Consider the following 24,547-nt stretch of genomic DNA (forward strand, 5'->3'; position numbering starts at 1 on the left):
ATTATATAATGTATAAAAAAATTTATTCCTAATCGAATTTTGAACTTTCTAGATGAAAGTTGTTGCCGTTTAGCCGAGGTTATAAATATCATTGTAATGAACTAGTTTTGTAAAACGAAATTGATAAAAATAAAACTTTTATAATTTTTTTTTTTGTTTCGAACATCTCAAAATTAAAAATAAGGATATTGTAAAAAAAGGTTCCTTACAAAAAGGAAAATTCTTGATAAACATTTTAGTAGAAAAAGTTTTGAATAAATTAATCTACCGAATTTATTTTAAAATAAATTTAACAAAAACATTCGTTCGTAGAAATCTATCCTAAAAAAATTATACACAATGATAAAAGCGCCCTTAAACAAAAATTAGTATTAAACATAAAAGGATAGTTCTTTAATAATTAGAAAATAATGCCAACGGTGGAAAAACTACTCAATAAATTAAACTAAAACTGCTTGACGAAGTTGGTACTCCTGAAATAGAAAAAAAATAACCGTAAAAGAAAAAATGTCATTACTATAACCTCTCTCGTTTATTTCAAAACATCGGCCTCACTTGAATCGTGTACCGCGTAAGAATACTGTGGTGTAATAAAATTTTTATTTTCTGAACTTGTAAAAACGGTTCAAATCACTAATGGATATTAGAACAGTATGGTAGTACACTAATCATGAAACATTTTACGAGTGGAGTGATAGTTTAAATCCGGCAGAACAAGAGTCATCGAATTAAATTGTGGCGGAATAATGTTAAATTTCGACTGATGCTTTGTAAAATCGCATCAATAATTTTGTTCGCATGGACAGACACATAAAAGTTTGCTGAATTGGTGAAATTTGTAGTGCGAGTATCGGGCACCATTTTCATGATAAGCTGAATTACCGCATTAAAGGTGCGTTCAGATACAATCAAAATTACAAAGATACCCGAATTCATATTACACAGATCCTAATCAACCGTTTTATCGGAAGATAATGCGTTTTTTTAGTCGCATAGTAATTCGTAATGAAACTTTAATTCATAATTTTGAGTTGGAATCCAAACGTCAGATAATGAACATCTGACAGATTATGACATCTTTGAGAACTTAATAATAAAAGTATTGTAATTTGCTGGAGAAAAAATAAAACAATGAATTTTGGAGGAGGGAAACAAGAACTACAGTGTAAATTAATGTTCAGTGTAAAACAAAATGACGTTGAGTTGATCAAACTTAGCTTTATATGTGAATCGGTTTTTAAAGTATATTCTACATAAATCTGATCTCATAATTATAAAATTAATTGAGCATAATTTTTGAAAAAATTTGTTATAGTTTACAAACACATATCGTATTTGTATAGGTAATGGCTTGAATGAAATAATAGAGTAAGCAATAAAAATATATAAGAAATACTTGTATCAATGAATTACTTTTTTGTAGCTGTCTAAATTAATAACTTTCACTTATGATATCTTCCGGCGTTTGTTAAAATGGTTTTTATGTAATAATAGTCACCGGTTTAAAGGACAAAAGGTTTCAGTTTGACATTGAACTTGTTTGAACTTAAATTTTTTTTCTTTCATTGTAATGAAACTTGTCGAATTTTGTTGTTGTAATATTCAAATTATATATTAAAATAATATACTCCTTTATATTATTTACTAGAAAGATTAAAATACTTTCATCATTAAATTAATTATATTACATTAATTGCGTTATAGCATTGTCGTTAAGTTTTAAGTTTAATAACTCGTTTTATAAAGAAAATATATACGAAATGTTTTTTCTCTTTTACATATTTTCTATTTACTTTCGAAAACGAATAAGACAGTTTTATTTTTTTAATAAAAAGATCATTTTTGACTGAAAAAAAATGTATTATCTAGAAAATGATCAATTAATTAAAAATTGTTGTCACGAAAACGATCAATTGTAAAACGATATTGAAAAATTTGTTATTAGGTAAAAAACAAAATTTTTGCGCATTTATCACTTCAGATTGGATCGGGTTAGATACTATTTTAATGAATAGCGGTGTTGTTTGGTGGTTGGGTTTCAATTAACCATACATCTCACAAATGGTCGACCTGAGACTGTACAAGACTACACTTCTCTTACACTCGTACAAATCATCCTCATTCATCCTCTGAATTAATCCTGACGATGATTCCCGGAGGTTAAACAGGAAAAGAAAGAAAAGATAGTATTTAAAAAAACGGGGGAAAAAATTTCTTTAAATCGTAGAATAAAATATTCTAAATAATTTAGCGTTTTTATGAAACACGTTATAAAGCTTAAAATCTAATGAAAATAGTTTCACGTAACTATTATAAATAGCTGTCGTAAAATGTCACCTGATTATAATAGATTGTATACTATTGTTATTATAAGAAGCAAGCAATATAAAAATTAATTTATTCTAAATTGTTAATTCACAGCGCGCGTTATACGTGTGCATACGTAATAAGTACAAGTTCTGATATCAATACAAAGTGTTATGTGTCTACACTATATTATAAAAAAAGGTGTTAAAAATTTAAGATATTTCAACTAGTTTCTAATAATTTCAGCCCTTTAATGTGACTTTAAAAGTAAAATTTTATAAACGTATAGTCTGAATTACTGTATTTCAGAAAACGTTCTTAATTTAATAATAAAACTTTGCTTTCATCGATTTGTCTATTTTTACTTTCTCAGTGATTATAGAATGCTAGAATAGCATTCTATATTCATAATATTAAAGGAGAAAGTCTGATGATCATGTCAAAAACGGGGTATCGTATTATTTGCATAAAATTACGTTTTATGGTCAAAGTAGTTCATTTAGACCGTATGTGCGTACGTTTGTATCTACGAACGTCTGTGTGTCGCACTACTTTTGGCCTTATATCACAGTGTTGACCGAACCTCATCATCTTCTTAAAATTTGGAGTAAATATCTCTTTATATGAGGCAATGATAACATTAATTTTTTTCGAAATTCGTTAAAAGGGTGGGGAAATATCTCGAAAAAAATGTTTACGATTTTCTACAGAAATATTTTAGAGGAAACTTTATTAAAGTAAATTTGTTTTCTGCAATGTACATATAAAAAAAATCCAAATTTAAAAAACAAAATCAAAACCCACCTCTTAAAACTGAAATATATGCTTTTTTTATTCTTTTGCTCTATCTTTCTTCGGTTTAAATATTTTTCAAATATCTTTTGAAAGTTTGTACTTCATGTATATAAACGTTGAAGAAATGTTTCTATTTTTTTTTTAAATGATATACCCGGATCTAAAATGCAAAAACGTTTTTTGAATATTTTTTTCTTTTTTTTAGTATATATTTTATTTAAGGGGATGTTAGATTCAGAAAAACTTTATTTAAGCAAATTTTTTAACAAAGGGAAAACAAGATTTTTTTTAGAAATTTTGTACTACCGAAAATACAAGTGAAAAATAAATGTATCTATTGCAGGTAATTTCTCGTAAGAACTATTGTTATTATTCCAATGAATTTTAAACCTATAATAAATCGAATAAGAACGAGGTTTAATCAAATACAAAAGTCAAACATTTTTTCATCGAATGATTTGTAAGGTGTAACAACTCTTACAAGAAAGGTTTTTTGGTTACGATGCACAGTATTTATATAATTTCATTTTCTTTTTAAAGTGAAAATTATTAATATTATCATCGAAAGATTAGTTAGTTTAACATCAAATCTGATACATAAGTTAGGATGTTTTATTATAATTATTAAATGACGTAATATTACGCCACGGAATTGTAGTCTTAAATCCTACTTTTAAAGTTTTAAGCGGGATTTTTCTTCTAGATTGATTATATATTTTTTTAGAAATGATTTTTTATCGAGTGTAATATCAATTTATTATAAAAAAAAGCACAGAAAATAACTTGTTAAAGAAAACGGAGGAATATCTTAGGTTTTTATATGCATACAACGTGATTTAAGGGATAATAAAAATTAATAGGAAGACCAATAAAACATTAAAATAACAAATAATTTTTTTTTTCTTAAATATAAGTGAAATAAACTAATTTTTTTTTAATTCAATAAAAATATTCTATTTTTCATTTTTTTAAACGTCATTTTACATTCATACGGAGAATTACGTTTAATTATCCATATAAATTAGTGTTTATTTTTAACTTTGCTAAGGTTTTTTTATTAAAAGAATATTTATGTATAAATTCAACCCAGACTGGTTTAGTAGTGATTAAAACATATACGTATTATAGCGCACAATATGCGTTGGATCAAAAATCCGACGTAAAATTGTTACTTATTACTTCTATATAATACCGGTTGTTCTGGCAAATAATTTAAATTACCATAAGTAGCACAACGAAAAATGAAACCTGATTTACATTCACGTAACAAGGTTTTTTTTTTTTCAACAACCAGTATATTCGGTTCCTTAAGCGGAACCATAAGTAAATCGTTCTCAAGGAACTCTCATAATAAATAATTCATAATAATAGATCAATAAGCAGTAAACTTAAAGTCAATTAGAAAAAAACCAAAAAAATTACCTATTTTTTTAACCGTTTTGTAAGGTTCCTTACAAAAATTTGTTTATTTCTGTCAACACTTCATAGTCCATATAAACAAAATATTAATAAATAAAAACAAGAACAAAATAAATAGTCAAACCAAAGAAAAATAAAGAAATAAAGCACACAAGAATAATATCACTAGATTTGGCGTTGTCATCTATCATACTGTTATTCAGCAGCTAAATCAAGCACAAAGAGATGTTTCAATCTTCGGAAATCCCTGCTGTTATTAAGCGGATTGATTGATAAGTAGTTGACGTGATTTTCAATTCGTTATTGGTACTTAACACTGCGCTGTCTCACAACCTCACGAATCATCGGAATCTGTAGCTAGATATTCATGAATCTCAACATCATTCCGTGTGAATCATGGTGCATCTGAAATTGCTCTCGTTATTTCGTTTTGGGAGCGTTGTACGATATCTATGTTACTATTACTTAAGTTCCCTACAACACTCCATAAGTCTAGATTGGTCGTAGATTAACTTTGTAAATCAGAAATTTATTGGACAACGTGAGACGCGAGCTTCTTCGTAGCAGCCAATGCAGATCCTAAAACTGCGCGTTCAGTTGTTTTCTTTTCATCCTCAGGTGATACTTCCAGGTCAAACACCGATCTAAGTGAAGTCCTAGGTACCGCACACTCTGTTTGTGGGATCAAGACACCATCCATTTACACACTGGGACAGGCACCCTTTCGCATGGCGAAAGGATGAAAATTAATATTACATTCGGATTCTTGATTTAACGCACGTATTATTTAATTTATTAGATTAAGATTTATTCGAAAATTTAACCGGTATTTAATGACGATTCTATACCCTTTTATACAAAGGGTTCAGATGTTAAAACAATTTTAAATAAAACACTGCTAGTTTTTATTTCAGAATCACTTGGCGAAGTATTTGATGTGCAATAATCCTTACGTAAATTTTAAACAAGAACGAACAGCTCATTTTCAAAATAATGATTTGGAATATAAAAATCGTGTTTTTTTTTAAATTCCAAAACGATGGGTAAATAAAGTTTTTATTTATTAGCAAACAATTTTTTTATTTATATAAAATTGGAAATAGGGAAAAGGGAAAAAATAAAAAAGGGAAATAGAGAAAAAGGGTAAAAAGAGAAATAGCGAAACATGGAAAATTGGAAAAAGTGGGGAAATAAAATGGAAAAGGGGAGAAAGAAATGGGAATGTAAAATAGGAAATATAGAAATGGTGAAAAGGGGTAAAGGGTAAAGAGATAAAGTGAAAGGTTAAATTTTGTGTGAATTCCGTAATGTTCAGTTTTTTTAATGTTTTATCAAACTTTCAATTGTGTTCATTTAATCTCTCTCTCTCTCTCTCTCTCTCTCTCTCTCTCTCTCTATATATATATATATATATATATATATATATATATATATATATATATATATATTCAATTTTAGCAATAATAAAGCATTGCCGGGTCCGCAAATGTATGTATATGTATACACTTGCTAAATGAATGTTTGTTTGTCCCGTATGCGTTCCTACACCATTCATTGATTGCGATGCAACTTTGGTGAATTTTTGTGGGCACGCCCGCAAAAGTTTCTGAATTAGTTTGGACCCGTTAGATGGCGCTGCGGTCGAGATACTTCGGGTAATTGCATTTATCGTCCGATTTGGCTCATATTCAGAATATATATTAGCTACGTGAAAAGAAAAATTTTTGCAAAAGCTATAAACCGGTGCTAGGTGGCGCCGGTGTCGAGATATTTACAAAACAAACAAATATACATACAGACTTTCTTCTTATATATATATATATATAAAGGACAATGTTCGTATGTGTGTCCACTGTAGACTAACAAACTACTGGACCTATTTACGTGTGAGAAAATAGGAAAAACGAAAAGGAAGAAAGGGGAAAAGAAGAAAGACGAAAGGAGGAGGGGAAAGGGTAACGGGGACACGGAAAAGGTGAAGAAGAGAAAGGGAAAATTAAAAAATGGGAAAGGGGACGGGGGAAAGTGGCTAGTTGGGAAATAAAAAGGGAAATATGGAACAGGGAAACTGGGAAACAGAGAAATAGGGGAATAGGGAAAAAGTAAAAGGTTAAATTTTGTGAAGTCCCGCAATGTTCATTTTTTAATGTTTTAATAAACTTTCAATTATGTTAATTTAATCTATATATATATATATATATATATATAAGATTTGGCAGATTTAAACTTGGTTTCTAAGATACCATGATTTCTTAGTATCATAAATTATTTAAAATACATTTATTTACGTTAAATTTCTAAAGAAATTTATTAATTTTCTTTTATAATCGTATACGTGAAAATAACGTAAATTATTTTTGTAAATTTTATGGTTGTTTATAATTTGAAATGTACTACTTCGTTTTTAAATGAAATCTTTAACGTTTTCAAAAATAGATGGTTATATTTATTGATTATAAAATTTCTTTACTTTGATTAGTAGGAGACAAACCAGTTAAAAAAGTAATTTAAAAATATGTCCGGAAGTGGTGCTTCATCTTAAGAAAAGAAATAGTTTAAAATATTTTATATCATTTTATATTATATCAAAACATTAGTGAAATAAACGTTAGAAAGTTCTCTTTTTCGATAAATTTTGTTTGTTAAAATTTTCTCTCTTATTTTGTATTTCCCTAAAACAGGAAAAGGAAGCGCAAAATTTTGAGCCAAAAATTTTAAAACAAATTGAACGCGACAATTTAGGAACATTTTTAATCTTATTGCGAAAAGCTTAGAAACCTGAAAGTTTGAGATAGGAGCCGATTTTATTTTCTGTAACACAATCATGAATGACAGTGGTAGAGTTGTAGGCGTCAGGAGAAATTATGTTCTAGCTAAAGAAAATATACAACATTAATTTACCATTAAATTATTCAAGTTTTTTTAACAAGTTAAAGAGTTACTACAACATTAATAACTTAAAATAATAATAATACTTATAATAGAAATTGAAAAAAGTGTTTTTTTAGTAATTTTTAATAATTTATTGATTAATTAAAAAAAAAAAAAACAATTGGAAAGGATGCCAAAATAAAGACATAAAGATTTAGAATTGCATTCCACAAAGAAAATGGAAAATTCGATGACCTCACAGAAGATCAGTACTATCAGGAATGAATATCTATTAAAATGCCCGTATAATATTAAAATATTATTGATGCGGTTGTTTTATATTGCAATTCATTATCATAATATAATAATCTCTTATATAAAAAAAAATATCCTGACTGATTCACCGACTCATAATCAACGTACAACCAAAACTATTATAGGTAGAAACTTAAAATTTTCAGAGTACTTCGAATCTTTAAGTAGGCGTGCACTACGAAAGGATTTTACGAAATTTTCATTTTAAGGGGTTCAAATCGATAAAAAACAAAATTTATGTGTTAACAGCGCTATCTATTGGACATAAAAGCAACATACGCTATACTAAATATTTTACGATTCCATTGCAATGTTTCCGATATGTGTGTCCGCTATAGACTAAAAAACTACTGGACCGATTAAACTACTGGACTCGCGAGGAAGAAAGAACAAAGGAAAAATCGGAAAAGGGAAAAATTGAAAAAGGTAAAAGGGAAGAGGGTAAAAAGGGAAGAAAGGGAAAATGAAAAAAGGAAAAGGGGAAAAAGGAAATGGAAAAGATAAGAAATAGGAAAGGGAAAAAGGGGAAGAGGAAGGGGAAATGGAAGTAAGGGAAAGAGAAACAGGAGAAAACGGGAAGGGAGAGAAAAGCGAGCCATGACCCTCTGATCGTGACGGGAAGCGCAAGTATAGAGCACGGGCGAAGCCGCGATGAGGATGCTAGATTTGGGATTGTAATACATTTTTTGTTTATCTTTATTGGACATTTATATTGAACTATTTTAATTCATTCATAAAATGGATTGGTCTAACAAATATCGTTCAATTTTCTTATCTTCCTTTTTTGTTTTCCTTTATTTAAGTTTTTAGGGCAACAATTCGTTGTTCATCGTATTTCCTTCTGTATTTTTTATAAAAAATTTTATGTACCGTTTTATCAGGATTTAATGAAAATCTAAATATAATACTGTCGATTAAATATTTTTTATTTATAAAAAAAAACAAGTTTGCTATTTAAAAAGCATTACGAGTGAAGCTACATCTAAATTGTGGGCGAAGTCGCGACGGGGTACGCTAGTATCATACGTCTAAAAAACAAAAATTTGGTTTGTGAATTCATAACAGGTAGAATCCTAGTTCCTTGATATAAGAAGAAGAAGAAGGAAAAGGATTTTTTAAATTACAAAAACTATTAATTAATTTTTAATTAAATCCTATAAAAAGATGATCAATATCATTAATAAATAATGTCTTTTCATTCGTTATAACATAATTTATTTATTTTCAAAATATTTATGTTTATTTGTAACAGATGATTTCTATTTAACAGACATAATCATGTAAAAAGTAAATATTTTTACGTTTGATAAACCAGCATTATACAAAGTTCATAATTTATTGGCGCATTCTGTAGTCTTTACCTTATTTATGTATCTGTGTATTTGATACTTGCATTAAAATCAAAAACTTCTGGGCCAGTTATAATTATTATTAAACCTACTGTGTAGGTATAATAACCTACAATCTGTATGCTGTTCGACTATTGAACTTCAAGCAACCCCCCAACCCCATGACTCAATGAGATGAAGATGATATGTAAATGAGGTGTAGTCTTGTACTGACTCAGGCCGATCGTTCCTGATATGTGTGGTTAATTGAATCCCAACCACCAAAGTACACAGTATCCACTGTCTAGTATCCAATCCGTATAAAAGGAATCAGGTTTTACTAGGATTTGAATCCCAGACCCTTCGACATCGATAATCAACTATTAAACAACACCACCAATGAATAGTTCAATGATCGATCTATTCGTTGAATAATTTTTTCTTTATCGTTGAAATTACTCGTTTTAAAAATTAAAAGAATACTACTTGTATTTACTTTTCGTTAAGATTAATTTAATTGCTTTGTTAACAGTAAAATTAATTAAAACGTTATACAATGTAAAATTATGAACGTGAAATCATCGCTTCGAAACTTAACAGTAATCATGATTTGAATAATTTATTAAAATAAATAAATTTTATATTTAAATGGTTTTTATATTAAAATTTGCATGATGTGTAGATATTTTAATTATATTTTTATACCTGGTAAATAAAGAAAGAAGTTTAAAAAGGATGATGACCATGAAAAATTGAACCAAAAAAAATAAGTAATAATAATAATAATGATAAGCAAAACTTTTGAAAGCTTTTATATTAGCATAAAAATATTAATTATGCTAAATTTACAGTTATTCGACATGGAGCTCTAAGTGATGAACACTTGTATTTATGATAATTAATTTTTGTATTTGTATTAAAATCTTTTTTTAACTCGTATTCTATCTCAATTTTCTTTAAGATAAACATAGCGTAGAATAAAAGCAGAAGCAGCATACATGTTTATAAATCTCTTGTAAATTATTTATTCTCTTCGATCAATTTGATTCAGCGTTTAATATTTCATTTAAAAAATAATAAATAAATAAAAACATAATAGAAAACTACTTTCGTACAATTTATAAGATTTTCTCTAATTAACATCATAATTTATATTCATAGAAATAAATTACTATTGTATTTAACACATAATTTACTTGAAAGAAAAATTTATAAAGCTCATATTTAAATTACATAATTGGTATAAATAATTTATTTATTGTACTAGTACTACTTAATTTTTCAACGATATTAATGTTAACAGTGCAACATTCACGATATATTTTTACTATTCTTCCTTCTTTTTATAATTCTTTGTGTAAACAATAAACATAAATATTTAGAACAAAACAAATTAATACAGAAAAAGAATAAATAAAAAAGAACGATTGAAAAAAAAAACTGTTATGAATTACCTCACTAATTAAAAATCAGTATTTGTCTTTTTTTTTATATACCTTTTTATATGAATGAAACATGTTGAATGAAATATAATGATAACCTATTTCTATTAATATTTTTGTTAAAGAACTTTAATATCACCTTATACGAGGTCTGTAAATAAAGAAATGAGACTAGTTTTTTTGGCCAAAGTGGCAACACTGTAAAGTTAGTAGTAAACATATGGTTATATAAAAACAGCTAATTTATAGTAGATATTAATATTTGTAGTCTATTTTTGCCATGTGAGACTTTTCGTGAAACGATTTTCTGTCGTGCGTTACAAAAAAGAGTGATACTAATTATGATCAACGTTACGCAATCAAGTTTTGTGTTAAACTCGGTGAGAATGCTACTGAAACTTTTTCAAAATTGAAAAGGGCGTATGGAAATGATGCTCTGTCACGAGCCGACGTTTTTAGGTGGTTTAAAGAATTTTCAGATGGACGGAAATCAGTTGCGAACGATCCACGCTTTGGAAGACCGTTAACGTCAAAAAGTGATGACAATGTTGAGCGAATCAGAGACTTGGTAAAGTATGACCGGTGATTAATTGTCAGAATGATTGTAAAACCATTGAATTTGAACCGTACCACAATCCATCAAATTTTGACAAACGAATTGGACATGAAAAAAGTTTGTGCAAAATTGGTCCCAAAAAACCTCACTGTTGAAGAGGAAAACATCGGTTTTCCTCTTTACTCATCTCATTGGGCCGTGGGGAGGAGTTGTTTATTGTTTACTAGAACAAATTCCAAAGTACACATTAGGAAAAATAAAATAAATATATATACTCGTATACAAATAATCAACAAAGTTTCAGTAATCTTTTTGGTTTTATTTCCTTTGTAACAGGTCATAGTTTTGGCAATCTGCTGTTCACTAGCGTACTCCAGGACCAATATTTAAAGTATAAAAATATCATGTTTGTTGTATAAATATTGTACAACCTCAAAACTTTAAATACGGAAGAAAATTAAAGAAAAGCTTCTTTGGCTTAGCCTTTACAAACGTTGAAAATAATAATAAACTATACCGTTCTGTAATCAAATGTATGATTATAGGCCTATATTCAGTAATCATTAATAGAATGGTATAATTTGTATTCATGTTTATTCGTAATCTGCTTTAAAATTTGTGTGTTTCATGCAAAGGCAACAGTTGCGATATAAAGTGGATGGTCTGTTAATTCTTATTGCGTCAATTATATATCTATTATACGCACAGTCAATCAACCAGTTTGATCGAATTTTTCGATTGTTGATGTAGTTGTGCAAGTTCATTTCAAAAAGGAAATATGACGTTTTATCTTCATTAATATAAAATAGTCTGTATCGAAATGTTATTTCTATACACAAGAAGACGCATTCTATGCGATATTGTACTATCGTTGTTTAGTGTAATTCGAATCGATTCGATCACATTTACTTCTGTACATCAGATATGGGGGAAAAAATTAAATTAAATAAAATTAACCGGTTTCGTTTTGGTTATGTTAAAGTCAACGACACACGCCGGATTTTAAGTGCATATATGGCACTTGATAAAATGTCAACGTTTTATCATATATTAGTACCGACTAATGGAAGTAAAGTATTTAAACGTATAAATTAAATGCTATTAAGATAAATGTTTCCGAATAAGTCTTATGTAAGCATTAATTTGTAAATTTATTATACTAATGGTATTTAAGTTATTAAAATTTATTTATTAAAGGGTAATTTAAAAAAAACTGCCAAGTATTGCATGACTTGACCGGCGTGTTAGTCAAACAATACCTTGCACAACTTTTCCACCGCCAATCCTTTCTGGCTTCGCTGGAAATCTTTGCAATTAAATAATTAAAAGTCTTTTTATTTAATTAACGCTTCAAAATAAGTAACAAAACAAATTTTCTAATTTTTTTTAAATTTTGGGACCCCGTATCATGGGTTTTTTCTGTTGATTTTACAAAAAAAATTTTTTGGGAATAATTTATTCTGTGAGAGCAATTTAGTAGCTGTATTTTTTAAAGTGATCCGAAACAAAAATAATTTGTTAAAAAAAGTTGAAAAAATAAAAGTATAACACTTAAGATAGTAATGAAAAAAATTCTTATTTTGGTTCGGGGTATATTAAAGGGGCCAAAACTACTTAAATTTTAATTATCTTTGACAAACAAAAAAGATTTTTTTTAATAATAAAAATTAAAAAAGCTACGATTCAAAAAAAAAACAAACACAATATTGTATTGTTTAGAAGTAGGTAATAAATAAAAACTTTTTTTTTAATATTCATATTAAGCTTATGTTAATTAAGGTTATTTATGTTAAACATAGAAAATTTGGTTAAGAAAAGTATTCTTTAAATCTAACACTTACTCCAATAAAACAAGAACGTGTAAATTCAAAAAAAAACTTTCTATGTTTAATGTTCGGAGTTTAAAATCTTCGAAAATTGTAAGAGATTTTTTGATTAGTGGTGGCTTGTAGCTAAAATTATGGGGGGGAGGGTGCTGCTCCAGAAAAAAAAAAATTTTCGGCCTTTTCAAGACCACGGTTAAAGTTTTTTGTAAAATTAAAGAACGGTAAAAAAATGAATCAAATAAAATAGCTGGAAGCAGGATAATAATCAAATTCTGCACTTTATCACATTCAAGAATATGGTACACGAATAATATGGAACCGAATAAATAATAAAATGTCAATACACAATATTTTTTAGTATTTTTAGATAATAACTCTAATAAGATGTCCGCTTTGAAACACTATAGTCCAATTGTGCTTAATTTAAATTTCTATGTAAACAGAAACAAATACATAATTCGTTTTTACTAATTATCATTTCTTTCGCCCTTCCAGTATGTCTGTGAACAGATTTTTCAATCAACGATCCCTTGCTTTCCGCCATATTCTGATCACTACTGAAAAAACAACTAAACCGCTCTCATATTCCTTTCACTAACTACTAGAAAAGGGAATGAACAAGTGCCTCTGAAGAAAATCGAAATTGGCTTTATCGCATTATCCCTTCAGTTCTGAACGAATAAAAAAAAAATTAATATGATCAATGGCCCATATACAGAAATATTTGAGCCAAATTTGAAGAAAATCTGTTTGGGCAAACCTGTGATATAATTTCAAAAACATTCCGACACACATACTATACATATGTTTTTTTGTTCTGATTAACTACCTAGACCTTAAAACATAAAGATTTGCAAAAAATTCGATACCCAATTTTTGACAAGATGATCGAATTTTCCCCTTTAATATTTTTCGGGAAGGTAAAAGTAAACGAAAAATATCATAAAATTTTAGTTTTCATTACTTTTTATTGCATTTAACTTTTTTAAGTAAAATATTTTAACTGATATTAATTCCATAACCAAAAAGGTGATACAAGTCATTCAAAATAACAAGCACCTAATGTTAAGTGTATTAAGAAAATAAGGACCGAAATTGTTTCGTATATTATTAATTTCTTTACTCAGCTAAACATATTATATTGTTACACCTCACCGTCCCTAGCCACCAAAATATAGCAAATGATCAGTTCTAAAAAGTGAAGTGATGATAATTTCATACTGTGTTCTGCCGAAATTGGCTACATAATGAATAATATTACTTTTATAAAAAGTAACTCTGTGTAACAGCTCTTATATCGTATTCGGTTTTTTATATAGTCATAAAAAAAGACTGGAATAAATAAATTAAATTGAAAAAAAATTACTATATCCCTCGATAAACAATCTACCAATGAATAATTAATTCGGGGACTGTATTAAAATAGAGATAAACTCTTGTTTATACGGACGATCATTAACAGTGCACGATAGTATTATCAAAATGTACACTCTGATAAAGCTACCTGGAATGGTGAATTAATCTATGAATTCTGGATTTAGCAGTGACACATGCGTGACATATTTTTTTATTCCTCTTAGAAAATTCAACAAACAATTTAGTGTTTTTATTTCTGGCACTTCTTTTAAAACTTTCATAAAAAATTCAGTATAAATAAACATGAATGAGATTTTTAGTATATTAGTATTCCGTTTTAATTTCATAAATTTTTTTTTAATTGTAATTAACAGTTCTTTGATTCAGAAAATAAGTTAAAAATTTCACTCAACTTTCTTTATAATCACTTTTCTTGCTTTGTTTTTTTTTTTTTTGTTTTTGTTTATGTGCTTAGAAAATTTAATCATGTAAAAAAAGATTTATTCAATTCTGAATATCGAATAAGCTCAAAAAAAAAATTAATAATTCAGGCAGTTATGAATACGTTAATTAATCGTGCCTCGTCAATATGTTTATTTTATATATTATAATTAATTCTAATGCAAATATTTTAATTAATAGTAAGGAAAAGAATAGATAAGAATAAGAAGAAAGAAATAATGGATTTAAAAAATTTTTTAAATGTAATAATGAACTATACCTATGAATACTAGTATTATTTTACCATAATTTATTCGTAAATTACAAATAACGAGGAAAATATTATATTAGAATTATATGAAGTAATTGAATAAATCTTAACTGAATGTTTACTTGGCCTTGTTTAGTTGTATTCTATTGGAAATAACAGTTTACATCTAATAATACTTCCTCTTATTAGAAAATTTTATTAAAGAAATAAAAACAGCCATAAATAAATTACAATTTTATGCAAAGAAGAAATACATGAAATCGGTTACAAATATCTCGATTAATTTTTCATCTAATATTTAAGGAAAATATACTTAGTAAATACAACTAAATTATTCTATAATTCGCTTGCTCATGACCTTTATTGTTAAATAATATATAATTAATATCATTAAATGAATCCAACGCGTAATTTTTTTACAATTCTTGTGGTAAATTTAATAATGTGCATAGTAGTTAAATAAAAAATATTAAAACAGTACTTTCCTGTTACAAAATATAGAAAAGGAAAAATGTATAAAAATGTACATAATTTCCTAATTAAAATTTATATCTTTATGTTATCATTGTAAAAAATAATTACTGAAATAATAATATATTGTACCATTAGACAGTTTGAAGGTGTGTTGCTTCTACGTAATTCATATAATTAAGTTGCAGAACATAGAAAAATTATTTTCCATTTAATGTTGGTGGCAGTATTTATTTGAATGATAGCTCCAATTTTGTACTAAATTATCAAACTGAGAACTTAGAGAAAGGTAATTAATATGATTAAACAAATTAAAAAAATCTGATGTGGACAACATATGACTTCCTTGTACATTTATTATATTACATTTACATATTTTTTTTAAATACGCAAAATTTTATCTCATTAAAAACTTTTGATATATTTTTTTTTATTTTTTGTTATTATTGAATTATTATTCATCGTAAAAGTTTTTTTTTTTACAATGAGAGGTTAATAATTATTAATAAATCAATGTATTCATTAAAAAAAAAGTTAAAAAAATAAAAAAGTAGATGAAGTCTGATTCGAACAGATGTGCCTTTGCATCAAATACATGCAAATATTTCATTAAATAAAATTTCATTTGGCTGTAACTCTGGAACCAATAAAAATAAGTACAACTTATCGATGAAAAGCTCTTAATGAGGGCTTAATTGAGTTAAGAAAAAGTCCAAAATCAATTTTTGGGGGATTTTGGGCTTTTTTGGACACGTTTGGTTCAATCGATTGCAATCAAACGGGAAGGTGCACAACTAAATGTTACAACAGTTCTAAATCCAGAATTTTAACATCCTATGGCTAATCGTTTCTGGGTTATGCGTGATACACACGCACGTACGTACAGACGTCACGCCGAAACTAGTTAAAATGCATATTTCAGTTGAAATCTGGAAACCGAAATTTTTCGGGATCGTAATACTTCTTTTACTTCGTACAAGGAAGTAAAAAACGTTCAACATCGTTTAAAAATACTACGAGCTATCTTTATACTTTTGACTTTGTTTGCCTAATACGAGATTTCTTATTTTTGTCCGCTGTAAGAAATGTGCAATTTATATTGTTTCTCTAAGAATTTTTAATTAATTAAATATTATTTTTACATTATTTAATGTTGATTGTTAAATAACAAAACTGGTCATATATTTTTAGATTTAAGTAATTTTATTCATAAAAATATATGTTTGTAAGTAGTCTTTGAGGGGTTTCTTTTTCTCCATGCTATTTCAGTTACTATTTAGCATTTAATAATTTTTTTTTTAAATTACAAAACGGAATAAAGTATATTTGTAATTAATTGTGGATAGTACCAAACAATTTTTTTTTGTTTTGAAAAGAAATTTGAAAAAGAACGATTAGGATCTATCAATAAATTGCTTGACATTTCAGACGATCTTGCAATTCCAATAGAACATCTAAATACATTCGAAGAATAGATCAACACGTAGAAAAAAATGGCTTACGAATTTTTTTTTCTTCAGTCACTTCAGTGGTTTGATGCAGCTCTCCAAGATTCCCTATCTAGTACCATTAGTTTCATTTCGGAATAACTCCTACATCCTACACTCCTAACAATTTGTTTTACGTATTCCAAACGTTGCCTGCCTGCACAATTTTTTCCTTCTACCTGTCCCTCTAATATTAAAGCGACTATTCCAGGATACCTTAAAATGTGGCTTATAAGTCTGTCTCTTCGTTTAACTATATTTTTCCAAATGCTTCTTCCAAATGCTACTTTGGTTGAGGAATAAAATTAATTTCCTTCATGAAGAGAGTTTTTAAAACTTTTGACCAAAATTCTCTAAACGTATTAATTTCTTGTTTTTATATTCAAACTTAATTTATGATTAATATGATACAGAAACAGAACTGTTTTATGAAAAAAAAATTATTTTAAATTATTTATTTCCCTGGTGAAAGCGGAAGTGTTTTTATTACGATAATTAAATTTTAATCTAATATTTAATAGGTTATTTTACGTAATATTACATACTATATACTATTCCTATTATAATTTGTTACTTTTAATATTATTTGTAGTTTATTAAAATAATTATAAAAAATTAATTGGTTATTACCTCTTTTTATTGTTTGTAAATCAGTTTTAAATCCTATAAGAAAGTTGACTGCTGTTCTGATGAATAAATCTTGTTACGTCAATCGTTATTTTTTTTTAGCTGAACACAAGAATAAAACAATTAAAAAAATAAAAATGAAATGTATAAATATGTAATTGTTGCTTGTTAACTATTTAAATTTTCATTATAATTTAGTAAATTTATTGAGTGCAATAAAAGTTGATTTTATATATATATATATTAATTTTAATCTACAAGAAAAACAACAAAAATATCCGTGCGGATTAATTATTTACTCCTAATTTTTCACAGCGTAATTGGTTTGTTACAGTATCTTTAAATGTGTTAGAAGTCCAACAAACGACAAGTAATTTCTTTATAAAGTTACTACGCTTTTTTTAAACTATTACGTCAAGATTTTTTCCTTTTCTTTTATTCATTAAGTACAAAGTTTATGTTACTAATCTATAATCTTAAACGATTATAGTAGGAAGTCATCAACGTATTGGTTGAACAATCCAGTCCAGGATGTTTCACTAACACTTGACCTTTATCACAGACTCACTATATAAAAATGTTATGTGTATATAACCTTAATATGTAATTAAATAATTAACCTCATTAAGGAAAATGTAAATTATAAAATAACCGTTACAAATTCGTTTTCCTACAGAACTTTTAGTTGGATTTTTTTTTTCTCTTTTAGAATCATAAATCTTCTTTTCTTTTCCTTTTTAGCCTCCGGTAATTACCTTTCAAATACTTCAGAGGATGAAAGGATATGTATGAAAGTAAATGAAGTGTAGTCTTGTATAGTCTCAATTCGACCATTGCTGAGATGTATGATTAATTGAAACCCAACCATCAAAGAACACCGGTATCCACGATCTAGTTTTCAAATCCGTGTAAAAATAACTGACTTTACTAGGACTTGAATGCTGTAACTCTCAGGATGCCTTAATATGTGTCCTATAAGTCTGTCTCTTCTTTTAGTTATATTTTTCCAAATTCTTCTTTCTTCATCTATTTGCCGCAACACCTTTTCATTTGTCACTTTATCCACCCATTTGATTTTTAACGTTCTCCTATAGCACCGCATTTCAAAAGCTTCTAATCTTTTCTTCTCAGATACTCCGATCGTCCAAGTTTCACTTCCATATAAATCGATGCTCCAAACATATACTTTCAAAAATCTTTTCCTGATGTTTAAATTAATTTTTAATGTAAACAAATTATATTTCTGACTGAAGGCTCGTTTCGCCTGTGCTATTCGGGCATTTTATGTCGCTCCTGCTTCGTCCATCAATTGTACTTCCTAAATAACAAAATTCTTCTACCTGCATAATCTTTTCTCCTCCTATTTTCACATTGAGTGTGGTCCATCTTCGTTATTTCTACTACATTTCATTACTTTCGTTTTGTTCTTGTTTATTTTCATGCGGTAGTTCTTGCGTAGGACTTCATCCATGCCGTTCATTGTTTCTTATAAATCCTTTTTACTCTCGGCTAGAATTACTATATCATCAGGAAATCACATCATCTTTATCTTTTCACCTTGTAATGTTACTCCGAATCTAAATTGTTCTGTAACATCATTAACTGCTAGTTCTACGTAAAAATAAAAAAGTATCGGGGATAAGGAACATCCTTGTCGGACTCCCTTTCTTATTACGGCTTCTTTCTTATGTTCTTCAATGCTGTTGCTGTTTGGTTCCTGTAAATGTTAACAACTGTTCTATATATGTATTTGAACCCTAATTTTATTTTTTAAATGCTGAACATTTTATTCTAGTCTACGTTATCGAATACGTTTTCTAGGTCTATAAATGCCAAGTATGTTGGTTTGTTTTTCTTTAATCTTCCTTCTACTATTAATCTGAGTGCTAAATTGCTTCCCTTGTCCCTATACATTTTCTGAAACCAAACTGGTCTTCTCCTAACACTTCTTCCGCTCTCCTTTCTTCTGTACAGAATTCTAGTTAAGATTTTTGATGCATGAGTAGTTAAGCTAATTGTTCTCGGTTGATTGGAGATATGGAAAATTTATTGGATTGGATGAATGCGGATAGGGAAAACTTAAATCAACGAACTTCCAGCATCTTAAGAGGGGTCTTTTCACCATAACTCTACGGATTCACGTTAGATACTTAATTATTTCGCGTATTATTCTACCTTTAAATCTAATATCTAACTTTTAACATCGTTCTTCTATCATTAGTATTGTATATTTCTCAATAATCTAAAAAGTACTAATTCGATAATCATATTTTTTAATAGTTTTCTTCTTAAGATAGGTAAATTTATATAAAAATTAACGGAAACACCGTAGTTTGCAACGAACAACGAGGTTCACGACTGTATACTCGTATCTCCACCGTACAGAGGAAGTTTGAAGATTGAACAGGATTTCACGACTTAATATACATTGTAACCATTTAGCTGTAAGTCTGTTGGATAATAGTAGCAACGTTGATGCCTGAAAAAATTTCATATGCTAAATCTCAGTGATCCGTGAAAAGTTGCAAGACTTGAATTCAGTGATAATACAAATCATATGTCATGTACTAACTTGGTGTTATACACAAATTTTTTTTTTTTAGTAATTTGATGTGGTGTGCAGTGTTGTATTCAATATTAGCTTTTGTAACTGCTCTGGCTATAGTGTTACTATTCTAGATTCTAAGAATATTATTATCTATTCATTCTAAAATTCTGCATTCTAAAATTCTGATACTGGTTGTCAAAATTTAGTACTGTGGTTATTATGTCTTTATTGACTCAATTATTATTATTTTTTTTGTTACCTTAATACCTTCTTAACCTTAGCTACTTGTCGCTTTATTATTACTTTTATTTTTATCTTTGTTACTGTTATGGACCGTCAGTGGATGATAGTCTTTATTATTAAAATAATTACTCATTCGATTAATATATGGTTTCAAAATGTATTTTAGGAAACCGATTATAAATAAAGTTGATTAGAAAAAAATATATACTTGTATGTATATATAAAACTAAAAATATGTAAATTTAGCGGAAATATTTTTTTCATACCCGGTGTTCCTTAAAAAAAAAAATACCCTTAATAGTGTTAATGTAGTAAGTTTTTTTTTGTACTGACTAAACTTTTACAATTAACTACGGTTAACGATCGAGAATTCTATATTTTAATCGATTTTTAATTTTTCCTTAATTAATTTATTTTTTCTTCTTAAGCTATTTTTTTTAAATTCAAAAGAAATTATACAAGATCTCCTTTTTCTACTTTTTACGGAGCTACTAGCGTGGTATAATTACTTAATGGTTTTAATAATGCGGTATTACGGAAGAATTTTGAAAATTGGGTAGTTTGAAAGAAGCACGAAATTTGATCGTAAAAATAAATATAGAATGGAGAAGATTTTGAATGAGTAGCGTAGTTACGCAGAATCTCACAAATAATTGAAGAAAAAACGTTTAAAGATTATTTTCTGATTGATTGCAATTTAAGATACCTTTAAATTTAAAAGAAAATATATACATGAATTGAATGTATTTAAAAATATTTATATATACTACTCCAAATATATTTTAATATTGTTAATGAGGTTATTTTAATACTTAATAACTTATTATTTAATTTTTTTATTATTTAGGAAATATCAAAAATCTTGAACTTAAAATAACGTAAAAAGCTAAAATGCAAATTTCTGGTCCGTTAAATTCAAGGAGGATACGATATTATGACACAAGGTAGATTTATACTTTTAAAATGTGGTTTACCTGAGATTAATTAAAATTGTAACACAAACACTGTTTCCAGTTTTTATTGCTGACCTTCATAATTTTCAGTTTCCCAACAATCCAGAAAAACCACTTTCAGGTTTTTTTTTTTATTTTTGTGATTTCTGACCTTGGTATGTACTTATAAGCATGTACATTTTTACTGTTTGTTAATTTATGTTTATTTCATGCTCGGTCTACATCAAGTTTCGATTAAAGCATTTGATTATAAAGATTCTATAAAAAAAAAGTTTGATTTCTATATAAGATGGGAATGTTTTTCAACTCTTGTCTGAGAGACAAAGAAAAAGATAGAAAATATTAAATTTCAAACTTGATGAGTTGATAAACACTATAAAGTAAAAACTAATATAAACTTTATATTATAAATATTATAAAAATAGTAAATTACTTTAAAGATAGTCCAAGTGAAAAGTACAAGGTTAGCTTGAAACATCTAAATCATTTTAACACCTTCATTCTGATTGTCTATTTCACTGTAATCCACGCCTCTTATTTAGGATAGGGTAAAATAAAAATTTATTTTCAGGCAGCCAGAACCTTCTAAACCGTCATAGAAATATTTAATTTGTTAAATAAAATTATACCAGAAAAATTACAAAAGAATTTAAATCCTAAATTATTCCCCTAACAAAAAACTATTATACAAATATTTCTAGCATTATTTTATTCCTGAAATAAACTTAATTTTTTTTTTTGTTATTTCTTTCTTACTAAAACATTTTAACCGGTAATATTTTGCATTAGATTTGAGATTATCTATCAAAAAATCGATAATTATGACAGAAAAATCACTCAAAGATATTTAAAAAAACATTATTAGTAGGGAATGCTTATCAACTCACAATTTCATTAGAAATCGATACACGTAAGATGTATTCCGATCGAAATGTATGATGCAAAAATTTTTCATTGGATTGGGGTAATAGTTATAAGTTAATGATGTTCTTATATTTAATCTAAAGGAACGTAACAATAATAATATTATTATAAAGGAATTTTTAAGGTTTAAATGAATATTTGATAGCGCCATCATCTTGTTGCTACATAAAATTCTCTAATCCATCTTCTAGCTGAGGAAAGGACCGTGCAAGTAGCACATCCAAATAAGCAACTACTTTAAAAGTCAAAGTAAGGCTTCTGGTTTTCTTTAGGCTTGTGTTTTTTTATTTTTCCTGTATAAAAAAAAAATACTGAGCATTTTTAAATCGTAATTATAACAGTTGAAGATCATAGATCACAACTGCCTATAAAAACAAAAAACAAAATTAATTAAATCGGTTATAAATTTGAATTTATGATTCACTTATTAAAGGTTTCCTTAAAATACTTAATGAAAAAACAATTTTTTTCGTTTGCATTTTGAATTAATAAAATTAATTTTATCTTTAATTAATTGTTAATTTATGTAATGAACAAACTGCTAATTACGAAAACATTTTTTCTTCTACGCTACGGTGTGTTAAATATAACCTTCCCTAGTTTTAACCTACAAAACATTGAGTATGTTATACTTATTTAGGTTTATGGAGTTATGTTTAACATATTAATTTATGTTAATTTTAATAAATGCAAACTAAAATATGCATTAAAATGTGCATTTGTTAAGCCTATCAGCCGTGAAAATGCGTCTAAAATAGGAATAATCAAGGTTATTTGCTTTCTTTATAATTTTCAGTATCACTTAACATACTAATTATTTTATCAAATAACGGTATACATTATAAATAAAAATGATTGTAAAATGATTATGTAAATATTCAATACTAGTTAAAAGCAATTAATTACACGAATCAAAGAAAGAGAATAATACTAAAAGAAAAATATATTTTGTGAACATTGTCCATACGCTTATGATACGAAATGAACATAATGGCAATAGACAAACAGAAAGACAACTTTTTTAACATAGGTCTGTTACACGGTCAATAAATTTGAAACTGGATAACACATTTTACGGTAACGGTAAAATCTTTAAGTTGGTCTTATATTCTCCAATTGCAATTTACATGTCAAATTTAATTTCATCGATGTTTTTTTAAGCTTGCAAAAACTAAAGGAAAATATTATTTTTATTATTATATTTCTTTTTTTTATATTACGTTTGAATATTTTACTCGAATTTATTCCTTGTGAAATGAAAAAACAAAATTACGCAACTGTGATTCATCAATTGTAATAATTTACAATAAACTTCTCTGTTCTTCTTAACAAATTTGGGAGTTTTTGAATTTTTATCATTTTTTTCAAATGTTAATAATTTTATAAAGAGGAATTATTTTATCATTATTTTTAAAAATAAACTGAATAATAAAAATAATGATTAAAAAAAATCAATTAATGGAAAAAATTAATCGATCAGTAAAATCACTCATGAACGAAATTAATTTTACTTTCCCGTATAAATATCGCTATATCAGATGTATAGCTCTACAAGGGGAAGTAATATAATCGGTCCAGTTTGGACAAGCGGTTTTCAACGGATCTTGACGTTTTGTCGCTAAAAGAATTAAAAAAACCGGATAGAAATTTTCCGGATATTAACGTTCGTATGTAAATGAGTATGTTCGGTGTTGGCCTCATAATCACTTTATATCTTCAGAACTGCGGAACCGATTTTGACAAAACACAGATTCTATATACGGGGCATTGATACTACTAAATTTTCAACTTAAAAAGTCAAACGGGTGAAGCTGTAGATTGAGGTTACCCTCAGTATGTCAAAATTTCGCCTAATTAAGGTCATATTTTTCTCAGGCACATTTGTTAATAATTAAAAAATATCAATATTTGCAAAAAAGGATTTTTTTTAAAAATCGTACTCCACCCCAAAAATTACTGTTGTTTTCATCTGCTATGTTTCGATGTAACGGGTGAGCGGTAGAATTAAATAAATAAATGAATATTTAAAGTGTAAAAAAGTAATTCGGTCTAGCTTGGTTTCGAACTCGATCGCCCGGTCGACTACTAAGTTCTGACCAGGTGCTTTAAGCCGCGTGGCTACACCAGTCTGCCGACCGTACAAGAGAAATGTTTTCTATGTAATAGTGAAATTATATTAGTTTAGTTAGTGCCGACCGTAGAGGGTAGAGAGATGCTGGGCAACCTGAGATGCGAGCACATGTTTCGCCTCACCCTACAAATCTTATTACAAGGTGAGGCACAACGGAAAACTGTGGAAAGATTCGTCAAAACGGTCAAGAGAAAGCTGCATTTATATGAGGAGTCACGCAGAGGATAATGGTGTCG

The 24,547-nt window shown here is 27.6% G+C and overlaps 1 protein-coding gene across 3 annotated transcripts in view; it reads right to left on the reverse strand.

Moving 5' to 3' along the window:
* Positions 1-24,547, reverse strand: part of LOC142330634 (fatty acyl-CoA reductase wat-like) — a 283,198-nt gene that overhangs the window by 121,164 nt on the left and 137,487 nt on the right. Inside the window, exon 2 of one of the 3 annotated variants that reach the window (XM_075376061.1) lies at positions 17,516-17,614. The exons of the other annotated variants lie outside the window; for them this stretch is intronic. The gene's annotated coding sequence lies outside the window, so the exon portion shown is untranslated. The remainder of the gene's footprint in view (positions 1-17,515; positions 17,615-24,547) is intronic. 3 annotated transcript variants of the gene reach the window in all.

Source organism: Lycorma delicatula, chromosome 9, assembly GCF_047948215.1.
Source record: "Lycorma delicatula isolate Av1 chromosome 9, ASM4794821v1, whole genome shotgun sequence".
NCBI lineage: Eukaryota > Metazoa > Arthropoda > Insecta > Hemiptera > Fulgoridae > Lycorma > Lycorma delicatula.